This window comes from Haemaphysalis longicornis, unplaced genomic scaffold (assembly GCF_048455015.1).
Source record: "Haemaphysalis longicornis isolate Haplotype H1 unplaced genomic scaffold, Haemaphysalis longicornis Haplotype H1 scaffold_14, whole genome shotgun sequence".
Lineage (NCBI taxonomy): Eukaryota > Metazoa > Arthropoda > Arachnida > Ixodida > Ixodidae > Haemaphysalis > Haemaphysalis longicornis.
Genome location: NW_027526245.1, coordinates 5,489,489 through 5,509,406, shown reverse-complemented (window position 1 = coordinate 5,509,406; position 19,918 = coordinate 5,489,489). Strand labels below are relative to the sequence as shown.

Sequence of the window (19,918 nt, the reverse complement as noted above, 5' to 3'; positions counted from 1 at the left end):
GGCAGGCGGCTATTGCGATCCCTCGTCGAAACATTTATTTCGTGTCGCCTAAGCAGGTTAGGCACTCATTGTATTTTTAATACAGTGTTCTACCTCCTCTAAACATGACAATATTTCGCAGCAAGAAAATTTCCGTGTGCCCCTTACCCCCACCACTATTTCACTTGACCAAATTTCTGCTGGTGCTGCATGATAGCAGATGGTTGATAAACAGCATCATTTCATGGCACGAATCAGCGCGGACTGCCAATGTAGACGGTATGACTGCGCTTTGGAGAAGAGCAGAAGTTCGATTCATTGATTGATTGATTATAGGGCTTTAACGCGCCGACGCAACGCAGGCGATGAGGCGCACCGTAGGGGAGGGCTCTGGATTAATTTTGACCATCTGGGGATCTTTAACGTGCGCCGAAATCTCGTACACACGGGCAGCAGAAGTTCGAGAATGGGAAATGTTGCTATGAGTAAGAGCAGACCATGTCGCTGCTTTGGCTAGCTGCCAGTCTCTTCGGCACATTGCGCGCATCTACAATACACGCCGAATTTACCTCTTTGGGGATTCCGAAAAGTCTTATGCCGCTGATTTCGCTCGCAAGATTTGCGTAGCCGAGAGCACAGCAGCCCACCGGCATCAGAAAAGCCAACACGTAAACAAAAATTCCACTTTTGCGCGCGTCTAATGAAGCCTCACTGCATACGCCCCGCGCGCCGGTCCGAATGTTTTGCCAACCACCCTTCCGGCCACACCCATCACGTGCGCTTTCCGTGACGTCACGGCCGCTGCGTGACGTACCCCAGGAGAGGCCCATTCAAACCTAATTTTCGTGCCACTAACATTTTATTTAGGCACCGTAATCAAACAACCCGCGAACTCATGGATGCATTCCACATTGCAGAAGGAGGTGATAAGTGTGTAAGCAAAACAAGCATGTGTCTTCATCTTAAAGAGATTGCGTATCTGCGCGCGCCTTGATTGTAACATGCGTACATCTACTTGTGGTATCAACATGACTTTTGCAGAATTCTTTCGCCCACGAGCATTGTCTTTTATTACTTTATTGTTTGTGTTCAGTATTTATATTCACCCTTCCTGATATTAAAATTTAGTTGTGAAACCAGCGGCTGTCCTTGTGGTACACTTCCTTCGTCTTCCTCTGAGTTCGTGCTGGTTTTCTTCAAGAATATGTAGAAATAAATGTTCTCTTTTAACAGAAACTTTCTGATGCTTCTCATCAGTCACCTTACATATAATGATGCTTGTGTTAAAAACCTCTATTTTGTCATCTGCAGGTCAGCAATTGCTGCTACTGGTGGTACGACAAGTCATGTTACCTGTCAGGGAAGCGTAAGTGCTTGCTAATCTTTTTTGTTCATGCTAATACGTACGCTTATTCTGGATTTACGAAGTGCGTTACATCAAGTGTTTAAACCGATAAACATTCCCCTAATTCAACCTACCGGCAAGCTGCGTAACCCCAATCCTTCGGCAGGCTACAGGAGCCATTTACAAAAAATTAAAAAAAAATAAAGTTGGCCTGCTCTTGCAACTGCTTAGCTGTAAGTGATGTCCAAAGACGCTATTTTGTAGCGCATACTCCACTGCGCTACTTCGGGCAGCCATCGCGGAGTGACCAGCTTTGCCTTTGAGCACTAGAGGTCAAACCGCAAACCCAGCCGCATGCCCCGGGCACGGAACAACAGCCCGATAACGGGGAGAGATTATCGCCAAGGGAGAGGTAGGCGAGGAAAGAAAGGAGACGTGCGCGGGACATTACGTATCAAGGGAAATGACGAGGCTGATCTCCTGGCAAAAGAAGCGCATCATTCACCCACTTCGATGAGTGAGGCAATCTGGCAGGCGGTTGTCCCGCAGAACCTCCTCCGAAGGAACCTCCTCCGAAGGATCCTCCAAGCCATAAACACTGACTCCCGAGTTGCATCCGGCAAGCCACCACACGCCCTTCCTTTGAGACGACCGACCCGAGCTGACCATGCTCTTCTTCTTTGGCTGTGAATCGGCTGTCACCGCTGCGCGTAAAGAAGTCACAGGCTTGGCATAGTTAGTTAACCCGCCAGCCCCTCACTATCCTGCAATAGAGACACTCGCGCATGCACTGTGCGAGTCTCCACAACATTCGCAAGCTCGATGAGCGCTGAGAGTATCATATACTAAACTGGGACTGCCTCGATGCACCTTATCAAACCTGTTCTTCCCGGAGCATCACACATCAAATCCCGAAATAATCATTCCGTGCCCTGCTAGACTTTTTAAAGGGCACGGGAATCTCGGACCAACTATAATGCCGCCAGTGCTGTCCATGCTGCGCGGCTTGTCAACCATCATCTTATTCTCTCTTTCTTTATTTTTTTCTTTCCCTGCCTCTTTTCTGTCTATCCTCCTTCTAGACTCAGTCTTGATTAAGGTGCCCTCAACCCGAGAGGCAGTTATTGGCTGAACCAACTTTCTTTTCTTTTTCCAATAAAGCAACTCCTCTCTTCCTCATGGGGGAGGAAGGCCAGAAGCCGCCGTGAGGCAACATAAGAGCGCACCAGGAAGGAAGGACACAAGGCCACGTGCGGCACATATTCGTGTGCGACAGAAGAAGACGTATATCCAGCTGTGGTCCTTGGTAGTCCGCCGAGGCCTGAACAACGCCGTGAGGGAAAGAAGAAGAAAAACACTACTTTTGTGTACAGCTTCGCAACATTCAAGTCTAATGCAATAGTGTGAGCTTCCTTCATTTTTTTCGGTGCCGCTTTCACGGTACAATATCTTCTACGCCACCTTTCTGCACGCGCATTTTCCCCCACTGTTCTTTTATAAGGAATCCAGGGGACGTTCAAATTCATGCAATATTGAAACCGTTTCACCAGTCATTGAGCAAGGTCTGTTTGGGGTTACTTCCGTTCATCCTGCTAATCGACACTTTTTTAAAGACGATAGCCTACCTTGTGCTAGTTAAACGCAGAAATTTTGATCTGTCTGTCTCTCTGTCTTTCTGTGTCTCGATTCAGCCACTTGGCAAAAGTCGAACAAACTGAGCAATCGTCTTATATACCCATAGACAAATTGAAATGCAAAAATTACGCCTACGCTGAGGGGGGTTCAAGCGCAAGCGGAGAGCAACCGTCGACCGAAAAGCCGCTGTATAGTGGCACACCGGTTATATGCGCAGCGCGCCCGAAGGAGAGGAGACCGCGGAAGAGAGAGTACTGCACATGTGCCGGCGCCAGTGCGTCTGCCGCGGCTATGATGCAACATAATCCAACACAATCCCATTTAATCCAATCCAATCCAAATCCAATCCAAGCCAAGTCAAGCTAATCCATTCGAATCCAATCCAATGCCCCTCGCGAGAGAGGGGCATCGGAGAGGAGAGAGTGTGGGCGGCGGAGAGCGCAGCTCGCGCGGCGAGGAGAATGGGGGAGGGGCGGACGACAACGCCGACGACGCTGCATGGACAAGGCGAGTGAATGAGATGCAGTCGCATCTAAAAGTCGGGTGTTAAGGTTCATACTTGTCAACATCTGTGAACACGAACAAGACATTACGCAAATATCAGGCAGAAAATCAATCATCATCATCACCAGCCCATCCACGGCCACTGCAGGCCAAAGGACCCTCCTATTATTCTTTAATAACCCTGGTCCTGCGCTAACTGCGACAAATTTATCGCCGCAAACTTCTTGATCTCATCGGCCCATCTAACTTTATCCTGCCCTCCGGCATGCTTGCCTTCTCTAGGGATCCACTCTGTTACCCGTAATGACCAGCGGTTATCTTGTCTTCGTTGGTTGGTTGGCCTTCGCCTTACATGCCCTGCCCACGTCGAATTCTTCTTCTTAATTTCTATAATATGCACTTAACACGCGTTTGTTCCCTGACCCACTCTGCTCTTTTCTTATTCCTTAATGTTACACCTATCATTTTCCGTTCCATTGCGTGCTGAGTCGTCTTCAGCAAAAGTTGAACACTCTAAGTGAGTCTCCAAGTTTCTGCGCCGTAGGGTAGTACCGGTAAGATGCAGCTGTCATACAGTCTCTTCTTCAGGGACAATGGTAGGCTGCCATTCATTATCGGAGAATGCTGCCGAATGCACTCCACCCCATTCTTATCCTTCTAATTATCTCTGCCTCATGGTTCAGATCTGGGGTCACAACTTGGCCTAAGTACATATTGCCACAGACACTATGAACGGTAATTATCCCCGCAAGGGTATGCACCAACTACTCGAAAACCGCCATGACCACTAGGCGCAGCCGGTGACTTGGCTAAAGGAAGAAGATGCTTTGCCTGCTTGCTCGCTACCTTCTGTGGGCTCGATACTAATTAAAACTAGTCTCCTGTTTCGCAACCATCTGGCCCTCTCGTGACAGTTTGGTGAAGGTGCGGGGTATCCAACCCATGTACTTCGTTGCCGAAGACCCGGCTACTTCAAGCCCCAGCGCAGTGGACACAACACCAGTTCACAAGGCGAGCCGACGCCGGCAAGGCTTGGAACCGGAGTTTGGGCGTCTCGTCACATCTGTCAGGTCAGCCATGAGGTCATCCATGACTTCTACCGCAAGCCAAACTAGCCAGATTGCAGGAATGGCTCAACCGCTTGTCCTGCATACGCCTCGCACTCCGAAAGCTTTTCACGGGGATAGCTTTGAGGACGTCGACGATTGGCTTGAGAGCTTTGAACGGGTGGCCTCATTCAATGAATGGGATGACCGTCGAAAACTCAGGATGGTTTATTGCTCTCTGGAGAATTCCGCTCAGACTTCGTTTGAAAAACCATGAAGCCACCATGGACACTTGGCTAGAATTTCGGCGACAGCTCTTGGCCACATACCGCAGCCGCGAACGAAAGGAGCTGGCTGAGATCGCCCTTCAGACCCGTTTCCAGGGTCCAAACGAGACTGTGGCCATGTTTGTAGAAGACATGTGCCGACTGTTTAGACGGGCCAACCCCGACATGCCCGAGGAGAAAAAGGTGCGTCATTTAATGAGAGGAGTAAAGGAGCAGCTGTTCACAGGCCTTGTTCTGAACCCAGAGGGTAGCGTTGCGGACTTCCTTAAAGAAGCAGAAGCAATGGAACGCGCGCTGCAGCAACGTGGGATGCAGTACGGCCGTCAATCTCATCCCCATACATCAAGCTGTCATGCTCTAGCGCCGGAGAACACGGACGTCTTTTCTCTGCGACAGCTTATAACAGCCATTGTTCGCGAGGAACGTGAGCTCCAGAAAGCCAACCTTGTTGGTCGTCAGCCAAGCGTGGCATACGGCAGGCGAGGAGATACGGCAGGCATTGCAGCCCACACCGCCAACGCAGAGCACCTATGCTACAACTTACGACGTGCCTGCACCCCATGCTACAACTTACGACGTGCTTGAAGCCCATGTCATGGCGTACGCAGACGCTCTTCGCAGACCTTCTCTCTATGGCCTCACCATTATCAGTCTCCAGCTGCGCCTAGCCAGCAGCGGTTCACCAGCAGCGCTACGGGGATTCATCCAGACCAGTCTGCTAGAAAAAATTCCCCGCATTTCCCCGAGGGGAAGAATGTGAAAGTGCGAATGCACGAGTTGAATTTGCGCGGTTCTGTAATGTTTGCGAAAGAGAGATTACACAAACACACACAACTAAAAGAAAGAAAGATGCACTTATTCACAGACACCTATTTGTGTTGTTGTACTTGATTGCTAGAGCGGATCTCAGCTTTGAAATTTCGTGTCAGTACTCCTTTAAGCGGGTGCATTAGCCCTTCTCACGCCCGATTCCTGGCCAATCCCCCACGTGGGTATGTGCCATGTCAGCGGCCAGGCAGCGCGCGCCCATCTCCCCCCGTTGCTAAGGAAGACGAGGAGCGCGCACACCCGCGGCTGTTGCTATGCGGACTACGGCGGCGGACGATTCAGGCTCGCTTAAGAAGTGCATTCGCACTTAAAAGTGGTGATATGGCGCACTCCGGACAACAGACCCCTCTGTTATCATTGCGGGGAAGCGGGCCACGGCCCGCGCTACTGCCCCTACCGCAGGATGGGCATGCGAGGGTTTTCCCCTAATGCCCCTCGACCCCGCTACGCCGAACGACCTCGTGAAATTCAGGAGTACCTATCCTGCCATCTCCTCCCTCCGCCGCAGCAGCAACGCCAGTCCAGATCGCCTTGGCCGCAACGCTTCGTGTCCCCTCGACACCCACTCTCGACTACGACAACCGCCGAGGCTGGTGGAAGGTCCCGTAGCCCCCGCCGGCAAAACTGAGTAAAGCTGTAGACTGGACTAGTTGAGAATGCATAGTGAACAAATGTAGCGCTGCAAAAACACAAGGGACAGAAAGAATGCACACGGACGAGCGTCCGTGGACACGGACGCTCGGAAGGCGTCTTCCGGGGGTAGGGCTTCCGCCGCTCACACTTCGCAACATCCTCCACCGGCTCGACGACGCGAAGCTGAACCCGACGCCCGGCCTCACCACCGCCACGACCACACCCCGAACCCGCGACGACTTGACGCCTTGCCCAGAAACGCACCATAAAAACGCTGGCGTGGTATCCGCCGAAATTCTGATTTCAGCCGATGACTACCCTTTGACGGCTCTGGTGGACACAGGAGCGGACTTTTCTGTAATGAGCAGCCAGCTTGCTGGCCGGTTAAGAAAGGTGGCAACACCATGGAGCGGCCCCGCGATTCGCTCGGCTGGCGGCCACCTCTTTACAACGCTTGGAGTTCGCACGGCCAGAATTAAGATACGAGACGCTATTTCTCGGCCTGCTTCCTTGTCCTGCGAGAGTGTTCAAAGCCACTCATCCTCGGACTAGACTTTCTTTATGAGTATGGGGCCATAATCGACCTGCGGGAGCTCCTGGTCATGTTCTCTACCAACGGAGCTGTCAAAACCGAAGCCGAGCCGCGTTGTAGGGCATTACGCCTTTGCGATGGTCACGTGACGCTGCCCCCACCCCTCCCGAGCATGTGTGTTTGTTTTCGTCAAGTGCGGCAGTGACTCTACGTGCGGAATAGCCCAAGCTAACGTGCCCCTTCTGTTGGAACGATAGATCAGCGTGGCTCGGGGAGTGGTTGCAATCCGGAACTATCGCACGGACATTCTCCTAACGAATTTCAGTGCCGCACCTCAGCATCTTAACCAGGACACAGCTATGGCCTATCTCGCAGAAATAGTGGGCATCGATGAAATAGCTGCGTACAAAAATACATTGGCTCAAGATCGACAAGAAGCCGTGAACATTTCTACAGTGACAGCGACTGGTGAGCCTACCAGTCTTGTTGAAAATAGATCTAGTCTAACCCAAGGCAAAAGCACCTACTCCAGGCTCTCATCAGCTCGTTCAGTGACTGCTTTGCTTCCTCGACCAAGGTAAAGCACACTGGCCAAGTTAAACACCGCATTATAACTGGAGACGGAGAGAGACCTGTTCGGCAACAACCGTTCAGGGTTTCATCAAAAAAACGAGAGGCCATTCAACGCCAAGTCAAGGAGATGCTGCGGGATGACGTGATACAGCCGTGTAAAAGTCCGTGGGCATCACCTGTCGTTCTCGTTGCTAAGAAAGACGGTACCCTCCGCTTCTGCGTCGGCTACCGAAGACTAATCAAAATTACGAAAAAGGATGTATATTCATTGCCACGTATCGATGAATCCCTCGATAGACTCCGCCATGCCAGATATTTTTCTTCCGTCGACCTGCGTAGCTGATACTGGCAGATTGAAGTTAATAACGAGACGGTGAAACGACTGCCTTCATTACCCCAGATGGATTGTTCGAGTTTAAAGTGCTGCCATTCTGACTTTGCTCTGCATATGCTACAATCCAGCGAATGATGGACAGCGTTCACTCGGATCTCAAATGGCACTCCTGTCTCGTTTACTCGGATGATGAACTCATCTTTTCGGCTAATTTTGATGAACATCTCGAACGCCTCCGCGCAGTATTTTATGCGATCCATGCAGCCGGTCTCTCCCTCAAGCCAGAAAAGTGCCACTTCGCCTTCGAAACACTGAAATTTTATGGACATGTGGTGAGCTCTGAGGGCGTGAGCTCAGACCACGAGAAGACGTCTGCGGTAAGCTCGTTCCCAACGCCAACTGCCAAACGTGCCATTCGCGGATTCCTGGGTCTTTTTGCTTATTATCGACGATTTGTTACCGACTTTTCAAAAACGGCGGAGCCCCTAACCCGATTCACAAGGAACGACGTACCTTTCCTTTGGGGAGAGGAACAGTGCATAGCTTTCGAGGAGCTCAAGAGGCGCTAACAAACGACCCCTATACTTAGTCATTTTTGACGAAGACGCCAAGACTGAGCTGCACGCCGATGCAAGCAACATTGGTCTCGGCACCGTTTTAGTACAGTGGCAAGAGGGAGTTGAGCGAGTGATTACCTACGCAAGTCGCGCTCTGTCACGGGCAGAGAGAAACTACTCGACGACAGAAAAGGAGTACTTGGTGGTAATATGGGCGATTACAAAATTCAGAAACTACTTGTATGGACGGCCATTTCACGTCGTAAGGGACCATCACTGCTTGTGCTGTCTGGCAAGTCTCAAGGACCCGTCGGGACGCCTTGCGCGGTGGAGCCTCAAGATTCAGGAGTTCGATGTCACCATCCTGTATAAATCCGGAAAGCGGCACACCGACGCCGACTGCTTGTCGCGAGCTCCCCTTGAGCGTAATCCTGGCGACTCGGAAGAGGACAATGCGTTCCTCGGAGCCTTGGAAGCTGCAACAGATCTTGCCCAGGAACAGAGAGATGACTCGGAGCTCCAGCCACTCATGACTACATCGAGGGACGTAGCGCGCTTATCCCACGACTTTTTAGGCGCTCACTTTCATCTTTCGTTCTCCGGGACGGCGTGCTCTTTAAAAAAGGGTTTCAGCCTACAGTGTCTGAATACCTTTTGGTAGTACCGACGTGCGTGCGCGGCGACGTTCTACACGCTTGGCACGACGAGCCTTCGTCGGGGCGCTTGGGCTTCGGTCGCACAATGGCGCGCATCCGCGAGAGGTACTACTGGCCAAAGTTAGCCGGGACAATCAAACGCTACGTCACAACGTGCCGGGATCGCCAGCGCCGGAAATCTCCATCCACTAGGCAAGCTGGCTTCTTACAGTCTATCGATCCCCCGAACCTGCCATTTCAACATAATTGGCATTGATTTACTAGGCCCATTTCCTTTGTCGTCAGCTGGGAACAAGTGGATTGTGGTCGCTACCGACTATCTTACAAGGTACTGCGAAGCAAAGGCAATATCACGAGGAAAATCAGCGGAAATTGCTATAGTTTTCCTCCACAGTATCCTGCTCTGCCATGGTGCCCCAGCAGTTGTCATTACCAACCGAGGAACTGCCTTTACATCAGCGCTTACTGAAGAATAATGAAACTTACGGGCACCGACCATCGCCGCAAAACTGCATACCATCCGCAAATCAAAGGCCTGACCGAGTGGCTCAATAAGACCATCGCTGATATGATTTCCATGTAAGTTAACGATGACCACAAGAACTGGGATGAGGTACTACTCTACGTTGTATTCGCGTACAACACGGCTCCACAGGAAACAACCGGCTTTACTCCTTTTCGTCTCGTTCATGGTCGGGAGGTCACCACAATGCTTGATTCGATGCTTCTTCCCAGTGGAACTGAAGCACCCACTTCAGGGGCCCAAGAATTCACTAGGCGTACCGAAGCAGTTCGCCACCTCGCGCGATATAGATTACGGAACTAACAACAAATGTACGCCCGCCGGTTTTGGTGTGAAGCCCTGTCCGCCTTCGACAGAGATCCGAAAAACTGTTGCGCCGCTATTTCGGCCTCTACAAAGTGGTGCGTCAACTCAGTGAGGTGACGTACCAGGTAGTTCCCGAAGGAACTGTTCAATCTCGACAGAGGGCTTTTCCAGAAGCTCCCCGCACGGGGCACCTTGAGCAATCTTGGTGACGGTACTGGCGATACCGCGGACCCCGAGCCCCAAAACATAACCTGGATCCAACCGTGGCGATGTGTTTATAGGTGGAGGGTTAGAAACCACGAACGGTGGCCGTCGGAGCCCAGGTCAAGCTCCGGCGGATGGGCTCCCTGTCTGTTCACCAGGCAGGGAGCTCCGGGACCTTTTTGGCTACCAGGGTAAGGTCAAAGAAGACAGTGCCCCCGTCTCCCTGCTTTTTCCTATGCCATATGGATAAATCAAACCCCCCCCCAGACGTGATCGGCCCCCTAAAAGGGGCCGCACCGAAGTATCTTTTCCTTCTTTGCCCTCTATCTCGCTCCCAAAGCCAGATAACTACCCTCGTTTTTTGATCATTGAATGTGTGGACAAATCGAAGCCGGTTTCCTCTCAATCTGTATTTCTTGTTTCTAAATACCTTGAAGGTATCATGGGCAAAACATATGACGCCAAAAAGCTCAGAACTGGTGAAGTGCTAGTTGAAGTTAAAACCCAGCAGCAATCCACAATCCTCCTGAAACAAGCCCGCATGGCAGATCTGGAGATCAGGGTCACACCCCACCGCAGCCTCAACAGTTGTCAAGGTGTGATCTCTGAGGCAGACCTCCTAACCGAGACAGAGACTGATCTGCTCGAAGGCCTAAAAGAACAAGGCGTGACAGCAGTAAGGCGCATCGTCATCAGGAGAGAGAACAAAGAAATAGCCACCAAACATCTGATCCTGACTTTCGACCGTTGCACACTGCCCGAGCATGTCAACGCAGGTTTCATCCGTTGTTCTGTCCGGCCATACATCCCGAACCCGAGGCGCTGTTTCAAGTGCCAGAGGTTCGGGCATGGTACCAACTCCTGTCGAGGCAGAACAACATGTTCCAAATGCGCCCATCACGATCATCTGTCCGACAACTGCACTGCAACCAACTTCACCTGCCCGAATTGCCAGGGACCACACGCAGCATACTCTCGCGCTTGTGAAAAGTTTCATCTTGAAAAAAAAATCATTAACCTTAAGATAACCGAAAACATCACCTTCCCAGAGGCGCGAAAGAGGTTCGCCTCCTTCCCTCTGGGCAGGTACGCCGACGCAGCTCGCCGGGGGGCGGAGCGGCGGTTGGTTTCGGCGGGGACCCAGTACCGCGAGTCGGACTTTGTCCAGCCCCCGCCCCCCCTGGGTCGCCTATGGCAGCCCAACCCGCCTCCGCACCGCTCGCTCACCCAGCAGCGGCTGTGGTGGCAACAACGTCTGTTGGGGATGCCGCTGCATCCAATGCTTCCTCTCCACCGGCCCAAAGCACACGCAAGGGCACGGAGATGGAGACGGAGGCAGTCGCAGCGACCCCCTCCTCCGCCTCACTGCCTGTGCGACCTGTGGTGCTCCCCACGCCTTCGGCACTGGCAGCGCAGGCAAAGAACACCCGAAAAGGTAGCACGTCAAGGGGGCCCAGTCCGCTGGGCACCCCCTTGCCTTCAGATGACGACATGGACGTCGAGCCCTTCCGGCTTTCATCGCAACGGAAGGAACGGGCTGCGACGTCCAGGTCAGTAGAGAAGGCAAAAAAGCCCCTCCCAAGAGTACAAGCCCCGAAAGACCCTACATAAATAATAACACTCCAGTAGCTCTAACACCTCATAATGGGAAGAGAAAACATAGTTCAATAGAACTGCAGAGGCCTTCTGAATAATCTTGACGACGTGCATGAGATTCTGCATGCCAACCAGCCAAGTTTAATGTGTCTCCAGGAAACACACCTGAATTCCAAACACACAAATTTTTTGAATAGTTACCTGGTATACAGGAAAGACAGGGATGGCTGCACACACTCTTCTGGCGGTGTGGCCATAATTGCCCGCAAATCCTTAGCATGCCACCCTGTCACCTTGAACACCGTCCTTGAGGCTGTAGCCGTCCACACAATAATATTTAATAGGTTGATAACGGTATGCTCCATATACATTCCTCCTGATGTAGCACTTACGAGCTCTGACTTCGAGGCGCTGGTTGACGAGCTGCCCGAACCAGACATCGTTACAGGCGACCTTAATGCTCACAACTATCTTTGGGGCTCTTTTCGCACGGATGCCCGAGGTCGCCTGATTGAGAAGTTTTTAACATCCTCTGGAGCATGCCTCTTCAACAAGAAACAACCTACATACTATAACACAGGTCACAACACATACTCACATCTTGACTTGGCTTTTGGTTCTGCAATTCTCTTTCCATGTCTTGAATGGGGTTTGGGCACAGACCCATATGGTAGTGACCATTTCCCCACTTCATTAATGCATATAGGTACAGGCCCGAGCCGTCCATCTTCCCATAAAAGGTTTAATGAAGCAAGAGCTAACTGGAATACATTAACAGAGACATCCAAACTACACTACATGTCCATAACACACCTACACGTTGAAGAAGCTACCCAACTTCTCACGGCGCACATCCTCGACGCCACCGAAAGGTCCATTCCCCACGCCTCTGTTGCCCCGCGCAACCAGCGGATGCCGTGGTGGAATGAGGACTGTAGGCGGGCGCGAGAGGCCCAGAACAATGCGTGGGGTATCCTTCGTCGGTACCCCACGTTGAGTAACCTCCTCTTGTTCAAACGGGCCAAGGCGTTCGGAAAACGTGTGCGCTGTGAGGCGAAACGCGATAGTTGGCGTACATTCATAACATCAATTAACTCCTACACAGACACACGGAAAGTATGGAAAGTATGGACACGAATACGGAAACTCAAGGGACATCAAACACACAGCCTGCCTCTGGTCAGTACAACAGGGGACACACTTGAAGACCAGGCTGACACACTCGCACAACACTTCCAACACGTTTCCAGTTCAGCACACTACACAAACACCTTCATAAAACACAAACTCGTGGCCGAAAAGAAGCCTTTACATGACAATGACAGGTCAGCCACCTCTTATAACTCCGAGTTCACGCTTCATGAGCTGAGGGTTGCTCTGAGCACGTCTAAACCCTCAGCTCCACGCCCAGACAACATTACATATACAATGATACAGAACTTACACAGACACTCTTGTAACACTTCTTCACCTTTTCAACAAGATATGGCTTTCGGGGCACATTCCAAAGTCTTGGATGATGCCATAGTTGTAGCATTCTTGAAAGAAGGGAAGGACCCTTCTTCTCCCGCTAGCTATCGACCCATTGCCCTGACCAGCTGCCTGTGCAAGCTTCTCGAGAAGATGATAAACCGGAGGCTCGTGTACTTTTTGGAGTACAACGGCCTTCTCGAGAGCTGCCAGGCAGGCTTCAGGGCGGGGCGATCCACGAATGATCAACTCGTAGCTCTTGAATCGTATATTAAGGATGCCTTCGTGCTTAAACAGTACTGCGTAACTGTGTTTTTCGACCTCGAAAAGGCTTATGATACCGCTTAGCGTTATGGAATCCTTACTGACCTCAGGTCATTCGGTGTTTCTGGTAATATGTTTAACACTCTTGCTAGTTATTTGTCGGAGAGAACCTTTCGCGTCAGAGTTGGTTCTGCACTGTCAAAGGTACATGTGCAAGAAAATGGCGTGCCGCAAGGTGGAGTGTTGAGCTGCATGTTCTTCATAGTTAAGATGAACTCTCTTGGAAGGGCATTGCCACCCACAATCTCTTATTCCATATATGTAGACGACGTCCAGATATCCTTTAAATCATGTAACATGTCCATCTGCGAACGTCAAGTCCAGCTCGGCGTCAAGAAGCTTGCCGGCTGGGCAGACAAGAATGGTTTTAAAATTAATCCCGGAAAGAGCTCTTGTGTTGTATTCTCCAGGAAGCGTGGGATCCACCCGGACCCAGACATCACTCTTGCGAATGTGCCAATTCCTGTGAACAGACAGCACAAGTTTTTAGGCATTTTATTCGATGAAAAACTTACATTCATTCCTCATATCAAACAGCTCAAATGTAAATGCCTAAAAACAATGAATATTCTTAAGGTTATCTCACATAAATCTTATGGGGCCGACAAACAACTCCTGCTGCGCCTGTACACAGCGTTGGTGGGGTCTTGGTTCGACTACGGCAGTGTCGTGTATGGGTCGGCGACAAAGACCGCACTGAGAATACTCGACTCAGTGCTGCATCTTGGCCTTCGCCTCTCATGCGGCGCTTTCCGCACTAGCCCTGTCGAAAGCCTTTATGTCGAGTGCGACAAGTGGTGTCTAGGGCATCAGCGGGAGTATGTTCACCTGCTATATGCATCTAAGATTGTGTCCCTTACCAACCATCCTTTTAATCCCATCATGAACAATACATCAAACTTACAACTCTTTTTAAACAGGCCATCTATTTCCTTACCTTTCTCTCTCAGAGTTAGGGAGGAGGCTTCTGCACTCACGGTCCCTCTTTCAGACACGCACAAGACACCCATCCATAATTTAATTCCACCATGGCATCTACATCCTATATCATGCGACCTGTCATTCACTCTTGTAGAAAAAAATAGGGTACCCAGGAATGCAATTCTGCAGCACTTCCTGTTCCTGCAGGACAAGTACAGGTGCGCAGAATTCTACAGCGACGTGTCGAAAACTGGTTTTACTGTATCTTGTGCAGCGCACGGACCAAATTTTACCGTAACTAAAACAATACATTTTCATAGCAGTATTTACACCGCAGAAGCCTATGGCATTTTACTCGTTTCAAACCACATCCTCGAACATAAAATTCCAAAGTCCATCATCTACAAAAATTCTCTAAGCGTTGTACAGGCACTGTCATCCGGAAAGTCATCTAAAAACTATGTGATCAATGCTCTTTTCAAGGTACTAATGACTGCATATGCCTCAAATCTTCAAATAACTATAAGCTGGGTACCAGGTCACTGTGGGATCCCTGGCAATGAGACTGCTGATCAAATGGCTGGTGCTGCTGCTCTCATGACCACAGTTGACATAACAACAGTACCTTACACCGACCTAAAGACACACATCAGACGACAGCTTCGTAACACATGGCAATTACGCTGGAGTCAACAAACAGATAACAAACTGCACGTAATAAAACCACAACTGGGACGCTACATAACTGACTCACACAACAGATACACTGAAGTCGCCCTGGCTAGGCTGCGGATAGGCCACACACATGTTACGCACTCCCACCTGCTCACTGGAACTTCGGGACCCACGTGTAGCAGGTGTGGAAAGGGCCTATCCATAGTCCACATACAAATCACATGCAAGGCACTTGACACAAAACGACACAAACATTTCCCTGAATTATACAGACGACACATTCCTTTGCACCCATCATACTTTTTAGCCGACGAACCAATGTTTTCTAGACAACGTGTTTTTAGGTTTTTAGCTGAGGTAAACTTTCTGCAGCTCTTGTCATATCACGTGTAATCACCCCGGCCCTATACACCAGCCATCTCCATTATCTTTTGTTTTGCATCACCTTTACGTTTAGTCACATGTTTTAGTACTTACGGTCTGATCAAAACTCAATAACTTCTTCTTTGGCGCTCTTTGCCCATAGTCGGCCTTGCGCCAATAAAGCCCAAACGTCATCATCATCATCATCATTTTCCAGAAGCTGTACCACTCACGGTGAGTGCCGATGCCCGTTCAATGAACTTGATGAACTTCCGGCTACTGAAGGTACAATATAACTTCTGGAGGAGTGCCAAACACGCCTCCGAGACTGTGAAGGACTGTCAGAACTATAGTAGCAATTGTGTTGTGTTTAGAGCCTTCCTTTTCATTGTTTCCACTTTTCTTTCGCATCGAGTCGATGCTTATTGAAGGAGAGGGATTGTGGAACAGACACTATTAATGGTAATTATCCCCGCAAGGGTATGCACCGACTACTCGGAAACCGCTATGACTACTAGGCAGAGCCAGTGACTTGGCTAGAGGAAGAAGACGCTTTGCCTGCTGGCTCGCTACCTTCTGTGGGCTCGATTCTAATTCAAACTAGTCTCCTGTTTGGCAACCATCTGGCCCTGTCGTGACAATATATTCGCTTACCACTTCCACGGCCTCGCCACGTACCTCAATCCGCTGTGCTGTCCCGGGGTTTTCTGATCATTACTTTAGTGTTCTGCATATTAGTTTTCGGGCCCACGGTTCTACTGTGTTTGTTCACTGGGGTAAGCATGCTTTGCAATTCCTCCCCCGAGATACTTAACAAGGCAACCTCATCTGCAAATCTGAGGTTACTGAGGTATCCTCCATTAACCCTTACTCCCACCTGTTCCTAATTCAATGTTCTGAATTCTTCTTGTAAACATGCTGTCAATAACATCGGAGAGATTATGTCTCCTTGCCTGACACCCCTTTTCACAGGTATTTTACTGCTCTCCTTATGGAGGATGATGATAGCTGTGAATATCCTGTAGTATTCTTGAAAATATCCTCTAGTATTAAACTGTAAATATCCTCTAGTATTCTTACATAATGCTCGTGTACACCCTGTTTCCGTAATGCCTGAATGACTGCTGAGGTTTCAACCGAGACAAATGCTTTCTCGTAGTCTATAAAAGCTATATATAAGGTTTCAGTATACTCCGCGCACTTCTGTGTCACCTCATTGATCGTGTGAATATGGTCTATTGTTGAATGGCCTTTACAAAGCGCTGCTTGCTATTTAGGTTACTGAAATGTAAGGTGGCAGAAATTCTGTTAGCGAATACTTTGGTAAGTACCTTGTAGGCGACTGACAGTAAGCTGATCGGCGTGTAATTTTTCAAGTCCTTCATGCCATGTTTCTTATGTATTAGTATGCTGTTCCCGATCTTCAAAGTTTCCGGTACACTCGCGCTCATTACGCAATGCGTGTACAGGTTTCCCAGTTTTTAAAGTACAATTTTTCCGCCATCCTTCAAGAGGTCTGCTGTTATCTGATCCTCACCAGGTGCTTTGCCCCCTTTTAGTTCTTTCAAAGGCTTCCTTACTTCTTCTGTTGTTACTGGAGGGATGTCTACCTCCTCTGAACTACTTTCTCTTTCGGCATTATCCTCGATGTCCTGGTTACTGTACATATCTCTACGGAACTCCTCGGCTCCTTTGACTATTTATCCCTATTGGTGATGACATTGCCTTCTTGTCCTTAAGTGCACACATCTGATTTCTCCCCACACCTAGACGCTTCTTCACTGCTTTCAGGCTGCCTACCTTCTTTACAGCATATTCGATCCTCGGCATATTACACTTACGTATTTCAGTTGTCTTACGCTTATTGATTAACTTCGAAAGGTCCACTAGTTCAATTCTGTCAGCTGGGGTGGAGATAATCATGCCTTGGTGTTTCCTAATTCGATGTTTCGTCTGCTGGGAAAGTGTCCAGTATCCTGTCAAGCCATCCTGCCCCCACTTCTAGTGCACACTCCGTGATAATGCGTGTAAGATTGTCAGTCAATTGTGAATCAAAATCAATAAACGAGTGATATTTGTAGTGTTCTTTCATTAAAAACTGACGGATGCTTGGGTTTTGCGGTAACAAAATAAAATACTGCGTCAACTGCGAAAACCGTCACCTGCTGTTGCCCGCGCTACCTTGCAGCATGTAAAAAAACTTAGCAAGGCTTAGCTCGGCTATGCCAGGGTATACTTAGCGAGAGCTAATGTTCCGCATGTTAATCTTAGGTTTCCTGGTTGTCTAGGATTGGCTGATTATCGTGCTTACTGCTGCTAAAACGATTTCCAATTCAATCAAATCCAATCCAATCCAGACGAATTCAATCCAGTCTCGTCCAGTCAAGAACAGTCATTGCTCCTCGCGCATGCGTAGCACAGCTCTCCAGGAGCCACGCGAAAAAGCTATCAAGCGGCTCCGGCGCACCGTCAGACTTTGGTTCTGTGCAAGTGAGGCGCACAGTTTGGCACGCGCCAGCGCCAGTGCGTCTGCCGCGGCTATGACGTCACTCCTCTGGAATGCGGAGACAGGCGACTGTGCAGACACAATTCTCTACACACCCGTACTCCAATTGAATCTAATCTAATTTAAATTCAACCTCATTCAATCCAATCCAATCCAAAAAATGGAATCCAATCCAGTGCTGCTCGCGCTGGCGCTGCATGGTTCTTCAGCGTCCACGCGAAAGCGCTCAACCTCGTCCAGAGTAGCTTACGGTAGAAATACGGTAAGAGCAATTAGAGGTTCCACTAGATAGGATGCAGGCTCCGCTTGGAACGTTCGTGGACTTGGGCAACGTGGTTTATAAACGTCATGGTAGGGTGCCTCGATTTCCCCGAGTTTTCTGTATTACGGCAGCGCAGGCATCGCGGCACGCGACTTGGAGCAGTGGAATGCGATAAATTTAAATTGACTTAACAAACCTCTAACTATTACCTCTGGAGGAACGAAACGGGATAAGAACAGCATGAGAGGTGAACGGGAAACAGAAGGGAGGCATTTACTTACTATGTGCACCAGTCGCCTATCCTCTGTCGTCGACATTTGTAACAAAAGGAGCAGATACGGGGCCATAATTGTTTTCGTATAATTTCCTTTTGCAAACACAGGGTGAACTGGTAATGAAGGAGCTCTCATAAGGCTGCTAATGTACGTATGGGCCTAAAACATAAAATGTTATTGCCCTCTCCTACTTTGGAAATTCATAATCATGACGAAGGTTCATTGTAGTACGCCCAACGGTACGCACAAAATTTGTCGTTACGTCGTAAATTACTTGATACTTGTAACACACACACGAAAGAAATTTCAATCGTTTTGTCTACATGAGAAAGGCGCTGCTATTTTATTTCCAACAGAAGTGCGAAGACTTTACGTTATGATGAAAGCACAACGTTACACATAAAAAAACAATGGGTCCGTTGTTTATACTTGACGGCTTGTTACCGCCGGGGTGTTTGACATGGCACAAAGAAATTTTGAATTGGCTCAGCCGGATGTCTGTGGCGAGTTGTATCTTTTCTTTCTTCCGCATACCTCTCCAAACTGTAGTCTGTGCTTATGGAATATTGCTCCTCCCAGGTTCCTTAAATGTGGCGATCTCTGCCTGACATTGAAACGGGAGATATTCTTGCCTTTCAAGCTCCCGGACAATGCGGATCAAAGTCACTGAAACATTTGCGAAACGGATATAATTCTGATAACCCTACCTGCAGATATAGTTTTGAGGAAAAGACATTCCTGATTGCCTAGAAATTATTGCCGCGCACCATACATTGACTTGTTTATTTATGCTTTGCTTTTACCGCCCGGGTACGCCGGTCTGTGTTATCTGTGTGCTAAGGGAAGCGCGTGTTCCATTCTTTCTACCTATGCCACATGTCTTATCTCTTCTGATAGAGGGAGCGTTTCGAGCTAACGTGAATAGCCTAGAATAATCTTCGTGCTCAATGTAAATCGACGGTTCGAGAAACACTCGCGCCGAAAGACGAAGGCCGCACAGCATCCGGCGCTGCTTTATTTCGACTCTCCGACGCTCGCCAACCCACGTCACTTTGTTGACTGCTGCTTCGCCGCGTGTGAACAGTTTGAGTTGTTAGAGGAGCACACGTTCGCTCCAATAAACGTGTTTTTCCTTCAAAGATGACTGCCTCATCTTTGACTTTGTGGCATCTGGTGGAGGGGCGGAGTGCATGCATACTAAGAACCTCGTCAAGCCGACAAGCCAGCCCAACTCGTGTCAGTCGCCGAAAGCAAGGTCTTCAGCCAAAGCTTGGAATGCTTGCGGATAACGCGAAGAAAGAAGACGTGAAAACGACCATGATCACCGCAGGCACCATGACCAGCGCTTCTAATCCTGCCCTCCACCTGCAACAGCCCCGGGAACCACCATCGTTCCGCGGATCCCTCGGAGACGAACCTGAGGACTGGTGGGAAAAAGTGGAGCGCGTCCGCATCTTCAACAGGTGGGATGACGAAGAAACTTTCCGCCATGTTTTCTTCCACTTAGAAGATACGGCCCGAACGTCGTCTGGACTGGACTCTCTTTCAGAACGAGTTCCTCAAAACATTCGCTACCGGCGTGTG

At 49.5% G+C, this 19,918-nt stretch overlaps 1 long non-coding RNA gene across 1 annotated transcript in view; it reads left to right on the top strand.

Moving 5' to 3' along the window:
- LOC144164958 (uncharacterized) overlaps window positions 1–19,918 on the top strand; it is a 101,972-nt gene that overhangs the window by 62,508 nt on the left and 19,546 nt on the right. Inside the window, exon 2 of the long non-coding RNA XR_013321271.1 lies at window positions 1,291–1,345. This is a non-coding gene — a long non-coding RNA (uncharacterized LOC144164958). The remainder of the gene's footprint in view (window positions 1–1,290; window positions 1,346–19,918) is intronic.